The 14,022-nt window shown below is 35.8% G+C and overlaps 2 protein-coding genes across 4 annotated transcripts in view; one reads left to right on the top strand and one right to left on the bottom strand.

Moving 5' to 3' along the window:
- Positions 1-14,022, top strand: part of LOC131427460 (kinesin-like protein KIF3A) — an 81,777-nt gene that overhangs the window by 23,399 nt on the left and 44,356 nt on the right. The gene's annotated exons all lie outside the window — the stretch shown is intronic.
- The window catches only part of LOC131427461 (uncharacterized), a 51,114-nt gene that overhangs the window by 17,641 nt on the left and 19,451 nt on the right, over positions 1-14,022 (bottom strand). The window contains exon 1 of one of the 3 annotated variants that reach the window (XM_058590667.1): positions 13,666-13,805. The exons of the other annotated variants lie outside the window; for them this stretch is intronic. The gene's annotated coding sequence lies outside the window, so the exon portion shown is untranslated. Of the gene's footprint in view, positions 1-13,665; positions 13,806-14,022 lie in introns of those variants that run through there. 3 annotated transcript variants of the gene reach the window in all.

Here is a 14,022-nt window from a genome sequence, read left to right as displayed (position 1 = left end):
AAAACCAATTATCGTAGGTACGCTTCGACTGGCCATGGTTGAAGTCCGAGTGTTAATCTCTGCCTTCACTTATTACGACACGTCGCTTTGAACACTATCCAGAGTCGAGAACTGTCAACATATATATTTTTTAATTGTCACATTCATCTATCGGTGTTTCAGAACCAGTTTCGTATACTAATAGAATTGACATAATCTATATAACTGTGTGTGTGAATCGTCAATCAAATTGTGAGAAACTAGTATCTAATGTTAAAGACAATTATTTAAAGGTGTGTTCGTGATTTGGATTCTAAAGCAAATCAGAATAATATTCATTAATGTTTGTGCTTCCTGTTTCATGACATAATTCGTTCGCGGTTCCGCTTTAGATGGCCCATGCGTAAGGTCCAATTTTAGAATACTCTCTCCAACAATACGGTATTTCACGAATAATGCCACCGGACCATAATCCTCACCAAACAGTGACTTTGTTGGGATGCATAGGTAACTTTTGCAAGGATTTATTAATTTTAGTTTGTTTGACGTATAGCATCAGCTTTTTGCAATGACTGAGTGGATACATATATTGGAGAAGCCATATGAATAAAAAACAAACAGAAAAGATGATTTATTGGAAAAAGATACGCTCAGAGACAGGGCTCGAATCTGCGTTCTTATGCATTCCGTGCATACGCGCTATCATTTCGCCACTCTGAACCTTGTTATTAGACACTCTAACACGCAGTCAGACATGGTAGAACGTACATCGAACATGGTCTACATCCTGACCGTCACCAGACCGATACCATACTTCCAAACATCTTATCCAATGTTGCAAATATTCTTCGTGTAACTAATTCATTCATCTTCCTCGCTGTGATTATACTGCCTTCGAATATGCCAGTCTCGAACAACGTTGAACTATTCACTGCTCGAAAGAGAGAAGGGTGCGAAAGGAATAAGCAATAATCGTAGAGAACCCGAATATACTAATCCATTCTTCGCTGCTGGTATACATCGTGCATGTTCGTTTTATACATTCGTTTGTCATTCGTTCATTTATTTTATTCTTCGAATTGGTTCGAATAGCTTCACGGCGAAGATCGTTGGTTTCCATTCTTCGCGAAGCATTCTTCATCTAATAAATTCATCCTATCTCGTTGTGTAGCAGCAATGGGAGAATGCTGGAATATGGTTCATCACATACACATAAGACTATGGTAATAGTGCGGGGGGAAACATCTTAATTTGCATGTTTCAAAGACAGCACGAACGATCATCGCGAATTAGGTTTGGCGATGATCGCTGTATGAATATTCGTTCGATATTCGCGTTAAGTCATTCGGGGGTATGTCCAATGCGAATAACAACTGCAAGGAATAGATATTCGTGCGAGTAACGAAGCAGCGTCGGCTTCGTTCGCGCTCGAATATACGGACAAGTCCGAATACCAGAACGATTATCGAACAAAGGCGAAGGAAAGCGAGCGATGTTCATAGACATTCGTTGTATTTTTGATATTCGAGCAACATTGATCTTCTCTGTCCATCAAGCATTACTCTTCTCGCTTCATACCTATTCTTCCGCTCAAGCACTGAGTAGGAGAGTGTATTTATAATCGCTTGTCATCTTCTTTACTGGTGCCAGTCGCTGGCTGGACATCGTGATTCACGCGTGATCTATCAAAAACAGTGTTGCCAAAAAGATATCAACAAAAAAAATCATCCTTTATTATCATGTAGACTTTGTTGCAAATGTCGTTTTTCATACTTCGATTTTTTTCTAAATTTATATAGACTATCTTTTGTAATGAGCCAAACTTTTTTTATTCAAATGGATGTAATCGAACAGCGATAAATTTAACAAAAATTGTTGTATGGGTGCATAATCAGTGAGATTTTCAATTCAAAATATTGAAATAATTATAAATCAGTTATACACGGAAAGGAATCCGTTACCGTTGTCATGATTGGAATATCGTGAAACCAAAGTTTTACGTGCAGACTAGCAAAGTTTTTCGTATTGTTTAATTGTTTCTCCATCAGACATAAAAAAAATTAGAAAAGTTTTAATTTTTTCATAAATCCTAGTATTTTTTGAATAAAAAAACTGAACTACAACTGCATCGTGAATCATTCTAATTCTGACATGATAATGAAGCTGTTATCCGAAAATAAAGTCATGAGCTTTAAGTTTATCAATTTTGTCAACGAGCTATGGCTTCCAAGCTACAGCGATCAGTGTACAGTCATAGTAAAAAGACAACATTTTCATTGTCGTTGGATGCGATTAGCATTGATTAGTTTTGATGTGTTATTTAGAAGAACAATTTTCGATTTAGACGAAGAACACTGAATAAAAAATTCAGTTTGAACGACCAGGAATTTTTGGTTGAAAAAATCTTGTAATCTTGCCCATCTTGCAATTCATATGTTTCATAGGGATTGTAATGGCCTATCTTGAGCCAAAATTTTGTTCAAATCGAAGAAGTGTGTTTTGGTAACTTACATCAAACAACAATATTATTCAGAGTTTAAACTATTTGGGGTTTATTACGCGACGAGGACATTTTTTCAAAATTTACTGTATAGAAGAGTGATCGCGAATATTTCTAGTTGCACTAAACGTAACAACTTCGTTATTATACTATGCCATTTATTGATTATCATCAGCAATTTATGATTAAACTTTCAATAGTATGAAATAACTATAAATCACTAAAGCTGTTTTAAAGCATTCGAAATCAACGAGCATCAAGAAGCGGTTTGAATGATCAAGTATAGAAAAAAAAACCTACTGGTGTGATGATGTCTTTCTCGTATTACTCATACTCTCATAACTATTACTGTGGTACGCTTAAAAAAAACTTTTTATTGCATCTTTAACAAGACATTTTTTTCGGAATATTCATCATTCAATTATATCGAAACTGGAAATTAAATCTTGATAGAATCCAATCCAGCAAATCCAGCAGTCGATGGGATCATAAAACGTTTAATTTAAATCTAAGTTTGTGAAAATGGTTTACGTCATCGCCAAGAAAATTGAGTGCATAGTTTTTGCAACTTTATGCACATGTCATCCTGTAACTCTGGAACTGGAAGTCTGATCAGGATAAATCTGTTCTGCGGGGAAGTAAGACCTTCCTTATGGATGCAGGTTTGTGAAAATCGGTTCAGCCATTTCGGAGAAAATCCAGTGCATATTTTTCTCATACACAGACATTTTATGATTTCGACAAATTGATTCGAATACTACATACAACTCGATCGTCCGGATCTTGTTTCAAAAGTCGGGTTTCACAGTAATTGCATGTTGCATTTTGTGTATCGAAACTGGATCATTCTTTTCTATGCGTTAAACGGAAAAGGGCACAACTTACTACTACCACGAGTAGTAGAATTGTTATCAGACAAAGACAATCGTACTGGAGGTAGAACTGAATGTAAACTATCTTATGGCATATATCTCGATTATGGCTTGTTGGCCAATCGCGAAAACATTGAGTGCTTATTTTATGCACTTATCACCCAGTAATCCTGGAACCAGAAGTCGAATCCGGATAAATTTTAAAATCGTTCTATGGGAAAGTATGACTTGACATATGAATCTAATTTTTTTGAAAATCGGTTCAGCCATTGCCGAGAAAAGTGAGTACACAAAAATGTCAAATAAAAACACATACACATAATAATCTATTATTATCACCTGAAATCTTTCATGCTACCCTGCTTCATTACGTCTCATTCCGACCTTCACAGCTTGGTCAGAAATACTCAAACTGCATGTATACTCATTTACTGACATCACGATCGTACAGTAGCCAGAAAAAAATCACCAGAACCTGTTTTATATTAACTGTGCGGTACCTTTGCGTTTGTAGCAAGTTGGTTATCTAACTGAAAATATTGTCCGCAGTAAATCGTCACTGCCATAACTCAAATCCCTTCTCGTGTATGTGTGTGTGTGTCTGTGATTCTTTCGGAGATTCGAATCGAATTGCACACCTGTTTCGTTCTACTGTGACGAGTCTCATTTCATCCGAGTCCGAGCCTCAACTTTATACAAGGTCAACCCAGATCGAAGGGAGTCCCTCTGACCGGCTATGATTCAACAATGCGACGAGTAATGTGGGAACCTTTTTCTGTATCACATCTATCCGATTACTTACGGCGGCAGGCTGCGATCTTGTGACTGTGATTCATGCGGGAGCATAAAGTATTTCGATTGATCGATTCATTATATTCAAATATAGAAAATGGAAATGACTACTTAATATAGTTTTAAGTTCAACTCATGCAGAGGAAATAACCAAATCATTGTTCTTGTGCACGGTCAACCAGTTCCTTCGAAACTCAACAAATAACATTAGAAAGTGCGACCTATTTAGGCCTTTCTTCGATTGTATACAGTGTTGCACATACATACAGGAAGGGCTCTCTCCCTCTCTGTAGCATGAAACGCGCTAATGACAACCGTCGTCTCTCCACTTAATACCTTCTACTGAACAAAAAATGCTACAACGATGCACCAATTTGAAAGTTCATAAACCACTTAGCATTTCACTTTGTCGTCTACCAGAGGCGTGGCGCATAATTGACATTGTCTCGTGTCTGGTGTTTGTTGCGCTTAATTTGATTGCGAACTCGAAGTTTAAGCTGGAAACAATTCATGTGTAGTCGATGTGCTGATCTTAAATGCAGATAAAGAGGGTGATTGATTATGTTTTGTTGTCTTAGATGATCGGATTTATTGATTTTGTGGTGTGCAGCTGAACTGAAATTACAAAATTATTGCAATAACTGTAATGGTTATATTGAATATTGGAATCAAAATGGCAATGAATATGATGTCAAAATGTTAATTTTTTTTATTTCTCAGAAATATTACCTAGCTGTAGTAGTTCATTTGACATTGAAATCAAGCTTTCTCGCACTTTTGCCGTGCACAGAAGCATATTTCGTCATAGATGAAAGTTGACCAAACAATGTCTTACCAAAATGATTCCAAATGTACTGAATTCAATTACGCGAGAGATGAAGACTTGATCTTAAACTGATATTTTATCGTCACTTCTGAGCACGCTGTGAATTTTTGTTGGTTGCACACAATTTGCGATAGTCGGTATCTCCATGTAACAAAGTGCAACCAGTATGAAAATGCCCAAAGCACAAACTGAATAGTTATGTTTGATGCATTGGTTGGATATGTGTAGAATCAAACTTGTAGCTTTGTAGCTAACAATGACTTTACGTCTGCTTAGCGGATTATATTGATCCGCGAGATGACATTAGCAGTCCAACACAAACTCTTTCTTGAATTCCTAATATTTTCATCACCATTTCTCGCATCAATTGCAATATTTTGTTATGTAAATGCTGAGTGATTACAAAAATTTCATCTCATTGTTAGGTGAAGTACGCTAATCTTTGTAATAATTGCTTGAAACGTTTATGAGAATCATGCAATGCAATCTTAACGTTATGACTCAAAATTGTTTCGATAATACATATCGCAGGGTGGCACATAAATTTTCGAAAATTAGAGCAAAAGTGCTACAAAATAAATTCGTAATAAACAGTTGCAGTCGTTTTTTACCCCTTTGAAACTCTATATACAAAACAACGTCTTAACGCCATACATTTCATATAGAAGGAATAGAATAAATCTCACAGCAGTCCGATTTCAATAATTTCTGTAGATTTTATTTCAAATTTAAAATTTTTCAAATTTCGAACTACGATTCATGACTTCTTGTAAAATTTAATAGCATTATTGTTTCATATGACTGAAATTTTTTTTCTGGTTTCTGACACATTGACATCACTATGCAGCTATACAATGGTTCTATACGCTTACGCTAAATCTGTTGAAGTGAAACGTCAAATTCCACGAAAGAAATTTAGTACCAAGACTTTGCTTGTCAGAGTCATTTATACTATCATTCACAACAAATCTGATTATGTTCATCAATTGTTACAAACCTAATGGAACTATAACATTGATGAGAACTGTACCTTCAATCACTAGTTTAAAATGGATCGACTATATTTATAAAACAAAAACATTTTCTATGCGTATTTTATATTGGCTTAAAAAACAAGTTACGGAAAGATCAGTTATTTCAGTATGGTATTGCAACGAAACGAAATGGTTTTGAATGATCTCCAATATGTTTTCTAGTCACCAATCGAAATTGCGCTTTTAAGTCACGCAAGTAATCGATTTTAGTATCAAGCACTGATAAGTTTTGCTGCAAACTAGTTTTTTTTTATTCAAAAGATATTTTTATTCAGGCCTATTTGCGTACAAGGTTTACGTTACCGAATGAACCGATTTTTCAAATATTTTTTTTTTTAGTTGGATCTCGTTGTCACCCTTTTTCTAGGGGGAGAGAAGCTCACTTCGTTCGTGGTTCGTCTCGTCATCCATTGCCGCATCGATGATATTGTTGTCGATTTCCGTCTTCTTTTTGTTGCTAGTTGCTGTAGATGCACCTTGTTGTACATTGGTTTCAATTGCTGGTTGGTTGGAGGGTAATTTGTTAACTGCAGCTGGTGTACTTTGTTCTATAGGGGATGATGATGGATTCGTTGAGGGGGATGCTTCATTGTTGTTGGTGTACTGGGGTTGCTTGGGGTTGGTGTGAAGGAAGCACCGTTTTCCTTTGGTGTGATTGTCTCCTTGTCCAGTATATCACATGGCTTACCGTAGTGAACAGCTTTTTGGCAATATTGACATGTGGCAATCTGATTGTCATAGGTAACAAGTGATTTGCACGGAATTCTTGTATCTTGACCGAAAATCACATAAGAAGGTATAGCCTTCTTCAAGTGTATGCGTAATAAACGTACGCCATTTAGAATACCGGGGAAAAAATTCTTCCATTTTTCTTTTTCGATGGAGAGAATCTCTCCGTATTGGGACATAGTTTTGCGAATATATGAATCGGTGACGCTTGAGGGAAGATCATGCACACGCACTTCTATAGCACTATCTTCCATATATACTGGAATGTTGTACTTAATGTTCTCGTGCTCCACATAGTGCACATTATTATTGTCTTTTGCGAATTGAATTGCATCCAACTCTTTATAAAACTGAATGTAAACTAGAGCTGTGCGCCGCCGCGCCACGCCGCCGCTGCCGATAATTTCGACACGCCGCCAATTTAAGAAAAAGATGATCAGCGCGCCGGCTATCACATTTTAATCGTGCCGCCGATAATATTACATAAGCCGAAAAAATGAGTTTATCAATGTGGAAAATTGTTTACAGTTTTCATGAAAATTCATTGAAAATTACAGTACAGTTACTTTCCTCCTACTTATACTGAAAATCAGTACTATCGATGTCAACCGAAGCCAATGTCATTTGATTCAAAGTCTATTTTCTGTCTTTATTTGAAAGGTTTTGAGCGCTGTCTGGCAAAGAAATGCTTGGGAGCAACATAAAAACAAGATTTTTTATACTGTTACATACATTTGTTTCTAAGTACCCAAAAGACTGTGTACAGCATGATATTTTGCCTCGGACCGATTTTAGCACGGTTCGTTTTTGGCAACATAATCGATCGAATATGACATATGAAAACCAGATGATGGCAGAATTTTCGAGTTGAAGGAATTCCATAATTATATTGATTTAAACTATTTACAGCAATAAATAATGGAAAAACATAACAGCCATATACCATTCGAATCAGTTCGTCGAGATCAGTAAATGCGTGTGTGACAAATAATTTCACTTAATTTTTTTCGGGGATGACTCTCAACCGTTTTCTACAAGCTCAGATTCATATGAAAAGTCGTATACTCCCAAACAAGGTTCCTGAATTATGTTTGGTTCCGACCTCTGGTACCGGAACTACAGGATGGTATGTGGAACGAAATTAAAACTGTGTAACTCATTTATCTCGTAGATGGCTGAACCGATCTAAGATTCAAATGAAATCTAAGAATCATCTAAGATTCAAATGAAAAGTTCTAAGATTCTATAAAACATCTTGTTTTTCAGTCAAACCCAACTTCCGGTTTTGGAGATACAGGGTGATTAGTATAAAAATGTCTATTTCACATAAATTAATCAGGTTTATCGGGTTAGCAGATTTGGATAGTCGATAACCTAATAAACTTATTTCATTTTTGGTTGTATTCAGTTTTCGATTCGGGAGGAACCCAAAAATTTAATTCGCACTACGATTCCTCGAAGATGTCTACATAGATTTTCAAACATTTTGAAACATATGTAAACTACAGCTACTCAGGTGAATTTATGTGACCTCGGCCATACCGATTTTAGAATTCCGTTTCTTAAAGCTCAGTGGTTTTCTCAAAAAAAGCCTAATCGAATTTCAGAAACAAAAGTTGAAATTAAAATAAATCCAATTTTATCCAATTCTGACTTCCGATTCTCGAATTGTAGGATGATGAATTTTTAAAATTCAAAACGATATAGAAGATGACAATCCCGAAAAGTTTCAAAGTTGGACTCAAAATTATTGCAATTTATTCGTCATATGGCCATACGAATCGGTTTGGGTTATGCTGGTTCCTGAATATCGGCATGTTTAATCGATTGTTACACTTTTAGATTCAAATTCGATCCGATTTGCAGTTTCGACATTACAGAGTAATGAGTGATTAAAATCTCAAATTGCCACTTAAAACGACTGACATTAGAATAATGTCATGAAAACTGAAACACCGAAAAATATTCATGCATAAAACACATGCGGATTGATAAAAAAAGGTATCATCTCACTGCTAGGTGGATTAAGCACGTTTTTTTTAGAAACCAGTGTAGTGTTGATTTCTCAGGTACTAGAATGTTTAGTGATCGAGTACCATTTATTTTGTGATCGAGTACCATTTATTTTGGATACTTTATTTGTTATTTCCGGGCATTTGAAAAATGGTATTGAACAAAGTTTCATGCTCCATTCTAAATAAACGTTAGTTTTCGCACAATACATTAAGATCAATGTTACCAACTCAAAGTAAAAACATGTTTTTCTACTTCTACTATGATTTTTCAAATGAATTTACCCCTTTTTATAAGAAATCGTTACAAATATGAAGTAATTAAAATTTGAATTTATAAATTTGATATTATTTTATATATCTGAATGAATTTGAGCGCCAAATCGATTTTATGTTAATTACATACGTACGAAAAAGATATGCTTATTTTTTGAGTTGATAAAACGATTTTTATACATGATAATTATCAACTATGTAAAAAGCGATTTGAAAAAAAATTCCGAATAAAACTTCATATTTCTTGCTCATAATAAAAAAAACCCTTTGTATATGAATGAAATATTTATTTAAACAATAGTCAACCATCTCCAAATAATCGCACTTATATTCATCTCAATTTCTCCTCTAATTCGATGCATTCGAAACCATTTACCATCTCTATTCACTACGTTGGCTTTAATGGATCACATAAACATTAGGATCTTTGATTGTAGGTCGCCAAAACAATAAAATAGAGAAATTGTCCTGTGTGAATCAATATTAAAATTTTTAATATGTTTATAATTGATTACGCCGAATCGCGCCGCCTCCGCCGCCGATGTTTTCAGGAAATAGCGTCACGCCGATTCGCCGCCGCCGCTGGTCAAAAAGACGTTTCAGCCGCCGATGTTGACAATTTTGATCGGCGCACAGCTCTAATGTAAACAACGTTATTTTTCCTATTGCATTAAAGTAAATGCACACGTTTAATGTCAAGATGCATTTGCTCCTTAAGCAAACCTTCAAGTTCTCGTATCGAAGGTCGAATTTTGCACTGCCTGAAGTCAACAACAATTGTATTCTTTCGTGTCGGCGGTAGCTTTTGTTCGTTTGGTTCACTCATTTCGAGGTCGTTCTATTGTTCACTACACAATACTCCCGAACGTAAGCGGCTTTGTTTTATCGACTGACTTGGATGAGATGTGAAAGCGAACTGAGTGCAAACTAGTTTGAAATAAGCCGTTAGTTCAGTTTTTAATCAAAATTGGGCAAACTGGACATAAACGGTTTTAATACTAAAAATACACCGATTGAAAGATCTACTAGGTGTACAGATATGAAACAGTATTTTTTTTGCTAAGAATATGTGTGTTTTGATGAAATGGTTACAGATTTATTCTTCTAAGTAGTCACTTTCGCTAGCTACACATTTTTCCATCTCTCAGGTAATTTAATGGTAATGTTCGTCTTTTACGTCAATCTATTCATCGATCATTTTTTCACATTTTCGTAAGAAGTGAAGCTCTAATCATTAAGTACGTGGCCCATCGATGCAACCATGTGATAATCTGATGGCGTCAAATCTGGTGAGTAAGCCGCATGAGCAAGAGCTTCCTAGTTGTACGATTCAACTAAATCATTGGTGGTTCTAGTGCGATGTGGTGGTGCGTTGTCATCAAGTAATCCCTCCTCTTCTTGTCTAGCTTCATATTCTGGTCGTTTTTTAATGTATAGTACGGTTCAAATCGGTCAATTGTTATTTGTAGCGCTCACTGTTAACTGTTTCACCAGATCATAAACGGTCACACCAGATAACACTTGAACCAAGAAAATACAGAGCATTGTCTTCTTTCCGAAGAAGTCTGGCTTTGTGGCCGATTTGGCCTTGTCGCCGCCGTTAACATATGATATTTTTCGTTTGGCTTTCACGGAATAGACATTATTTTCATTGTCAGTAACAATTAGGTGCAAAAACCACTTTTTTGTACCTGACGAGCAGCATTTCACAAATGGGGTTTCGGCTTTTTTCCTGTCTATCGATCGATTTATGCGGCACCCATCTTCCGATCTTCAAAATCTTTCTCATGGCCTTCAAAAGCAAGGAAATGGTTTGCTAAGCCAAGTTTTATTGTTCTGCGAGTTGTTACTGCATTTGACCATCATCTTCTTCCTGCAATGCTTGACGTCTTCAAACTTATGCTCGTCATTGCATATTATTGCCAGTTATCAGAATGAACGATTGTGACAGTTGGCAACGTTGGGCAGTCCATACATTTACTGTTCAAACTATTTTACTTAGATTCTATATATTTGTACTACTTGTATAGTGTCACTTTATTACTTGTTACACGGGTTCGATTATTGTATAAAACCCTAAAAATTGTCGAATTTCAGGGTAATTGATGCACTTGTAGTTTTTAGGGAATTCTTAAGGAACCTTAACTCAAGCCAGGGAAGAATTCGCATCGATGCTTTTCTTTACCAAGATTACATTCTATACTCAACTAGCTAGAATGTGGCAACGAAACGAGGATTAGATGTTGAGATAATATAGTTGTAACATAAACGAAGAAAATTGTTGGAGAAAAGTCAAGCTACTTTCGTCTTGAGGTGTTTCGCCGAAGCTATTTTGCCAATTCATGCATAATTCTTAATTTCATTGTTTTGATACGTCAACAGGGTACATGTAGCCTATCTGCCGCTCGTAAATGCTGCTAAACTGGGAAAACGAATGAACATACACCAATCTGCGAAAGTTGCACAATTCGAAAAAAAACCCTGTGATTTTACATCTTATTACATCCACATAAATGGAGTGTCACAGTTCATGCACATAAACGTGTGAAGAGCATTCATTATTGTGTCTTAATTTCCATGACAAGAAATTCAGTGAAATCAACAAACAAATGAAAACTGATTGCGACCGCCGCGCGACTTGAACCGAGAATCTTTGGATGACAAAGTACGTCTGGTAATCGACTGAACCACAGAACCACAGGCATCATTACACCACTAGGTGGATTAAAACAGGTTTTTCAATTTATTTTGGGTTTTGTGTTAAGATACTAGAAGCACACGGAACGACCGAAATTAGCTCTGCGCCTAATTCGTATTACTGTTTTTGAATTAGTTGATTTTAACAACAAAATTTTAAAAATAACTATAAAATTAGTTAAAATTGAGAATTTACTTTGCTGAAAAAATCTCTTATTTTTAGAGAATGTGTTTAGTTGGCGAATATTCTGGACACAAACCAGCAATATTTCAATCCAACACGAAATTCTCGTTGACAACTAATTTCGTTATTAAAATCAGAAAATTTGTTTCTATTTATCTATCACCGTCATTACTGAAGGACAGCACAAAGAAAACAAAAATGAAATTGGTTTTATTAACAAGTTTGTTAGCCAAAAACTCATGAGAAGTGTCAAAGCAAAACAATCCATTAAAAATCTAAAAGGGACAGTCTTGTTGAAACTGCTTGCAAATTGTTTAGATGTTTTTCGCATGTGTTACGATATATCCATATATAAATTTCTAAACCGATATGTAAAAATGACGTAAACTGTATTTATTCAGAATTTGTGCGCATTTGAAGCGATTGTGGGTAATAGTGTTTTTACGCGGAACAGTGAAGTGAGGTTCGAATGTTGCACTCTAACTGTACACGTCAAATGATGTTTTTTTGTATCTTCTAACATTCCGGGCTACGCCGTCCGGTGTACTGCTTGTATTCGGTTTTTGTTTTCCGAGTGCTCAAAGTTTTCAGTGAGAGAGTCGAATGAAGAAAACAGCGATTTAGAAGTAAAATTTTCAAAAAGAAGTTTATGTTTCGCTTATGTCTTTTTCTCCAATACAACATCGTATTTATACCTGCCAATATAGAAAAGATAACCGCGACTGAAATTTTTTTCGATAGTAGTGTGTCATCTAGTGGCTAGTAGTCATTACGGTGTTAACGTTTTTTCGGTGACAGAGCGCCATATAGCTGCGAATTGCAGAAACCAATTCAACCATTTATGTTGGTCGAAAACAACGTTTTAATTCTCTAATTCAACTAAAAAATTAGGCGAATGGATATGAAGTGTGCCTTAGCTAAGAAATGACAGCACGTTGAATTGGTGAATTCAACTAAAAAAATAGCCATTTCAACAAATATTTTATTAATATTAAGGGAACTAGAATTAGAAAATCTAAATTAGCAAAAGTAAGATTTTTTTAGTAGTCTCAATAAATAACTAACTAAAATCAGAAAATCAACTAATTTTTTCGTCAAAATGCTGATTTCGGTCTTTCCGTGCAGTGTATTCTTTTCGTCATTGCCAACGAGATCCCTGGATAGCTCAGTCGAAAATCATTTAAACGAAGTTTACTTGTCTTGTCAGATGTTTTGTTTATGCTTCATTAAAAAAATACTTAAAAATGTTTTATACTATTTTGATATTTCACTCCTACATAGGTTTTGGGTAAATAGTTTTGAATTTATAACTTTCTTCCATAATCTACTCGGTACCGAAATTTACACAAGTGGGATAAACATGACTCATTCGTGTTCGTGATATGTATTTAGCTTCAACCGCGTTAGTAGCTTCCGGAACACGTGCTCGCTTTTGTCGCACCGTTTGGTTGTATGTTTGATTTTCGTTTATGATATCGTGCCGAATAACTTTTTCATTGTTTTTTTTTGTCGTCTTATTTTCCCAAAGCCAGCAACCCACGTGCTTTGTACTGCTGGGTTTACATTTTTATTGATCTGCTACTACTACTGCCGCATATAAGTTATTAACATATCAAAATATTTCGCACTGTTTGCTTATGTTTGTATAAAATTCCGGTCGATTTATGATAGCACAATTGAGTACCATTTTCAATGAGCTTTTCCTATTTTCTTTGCACTGCAGAAACAATTATATTGCTCAACTATAAATCATGTTGCTACTACCTTTATAATCCCAACTCTCATGAAGTTGTCCCCGAGCGCGGGAAAGTTCACCACGATTTTCTCCAAACAGCAAGACTTCTTTTATCACTCACAAAACATCTATTTAATGACATGCTCAGCACACACAACTCAACATTCGAGTGAAACATGATACCACGGCAGCTTTTCGCGGGTTCTTTCGAACACCACCCACTTTCACAGTATGCCAGTACACCTACCAGCAGCAAGACACGATTATTCGTTTGTGGTTGTTTTGTTTTGATTACGTCGCGTTGGGTATTTTGCAGGGGTTTTGTTTTGGTTACGATCTTCGGCTGGATGGATGGTAAATAAAACCGCTAGTCTGTGGTTGTGTGA

Source organism: Malaya genurostris, chromosome 2 (genome assembly GCF_030247185.1).
Source record: "Malaya genurostris strain Urasoe2022 chromosome 2, Malgen_1.1, whole genome shotgun sequence".
Lineage (NCBI taxonomy): Eukaryota > Metazoa > Arthropoda > Insecta > Diptera > Culicidae > Malaya > Malaya genurostris.
This window is presented reverse-complemented; position numbering and strand designations above follow the sequence as displayed.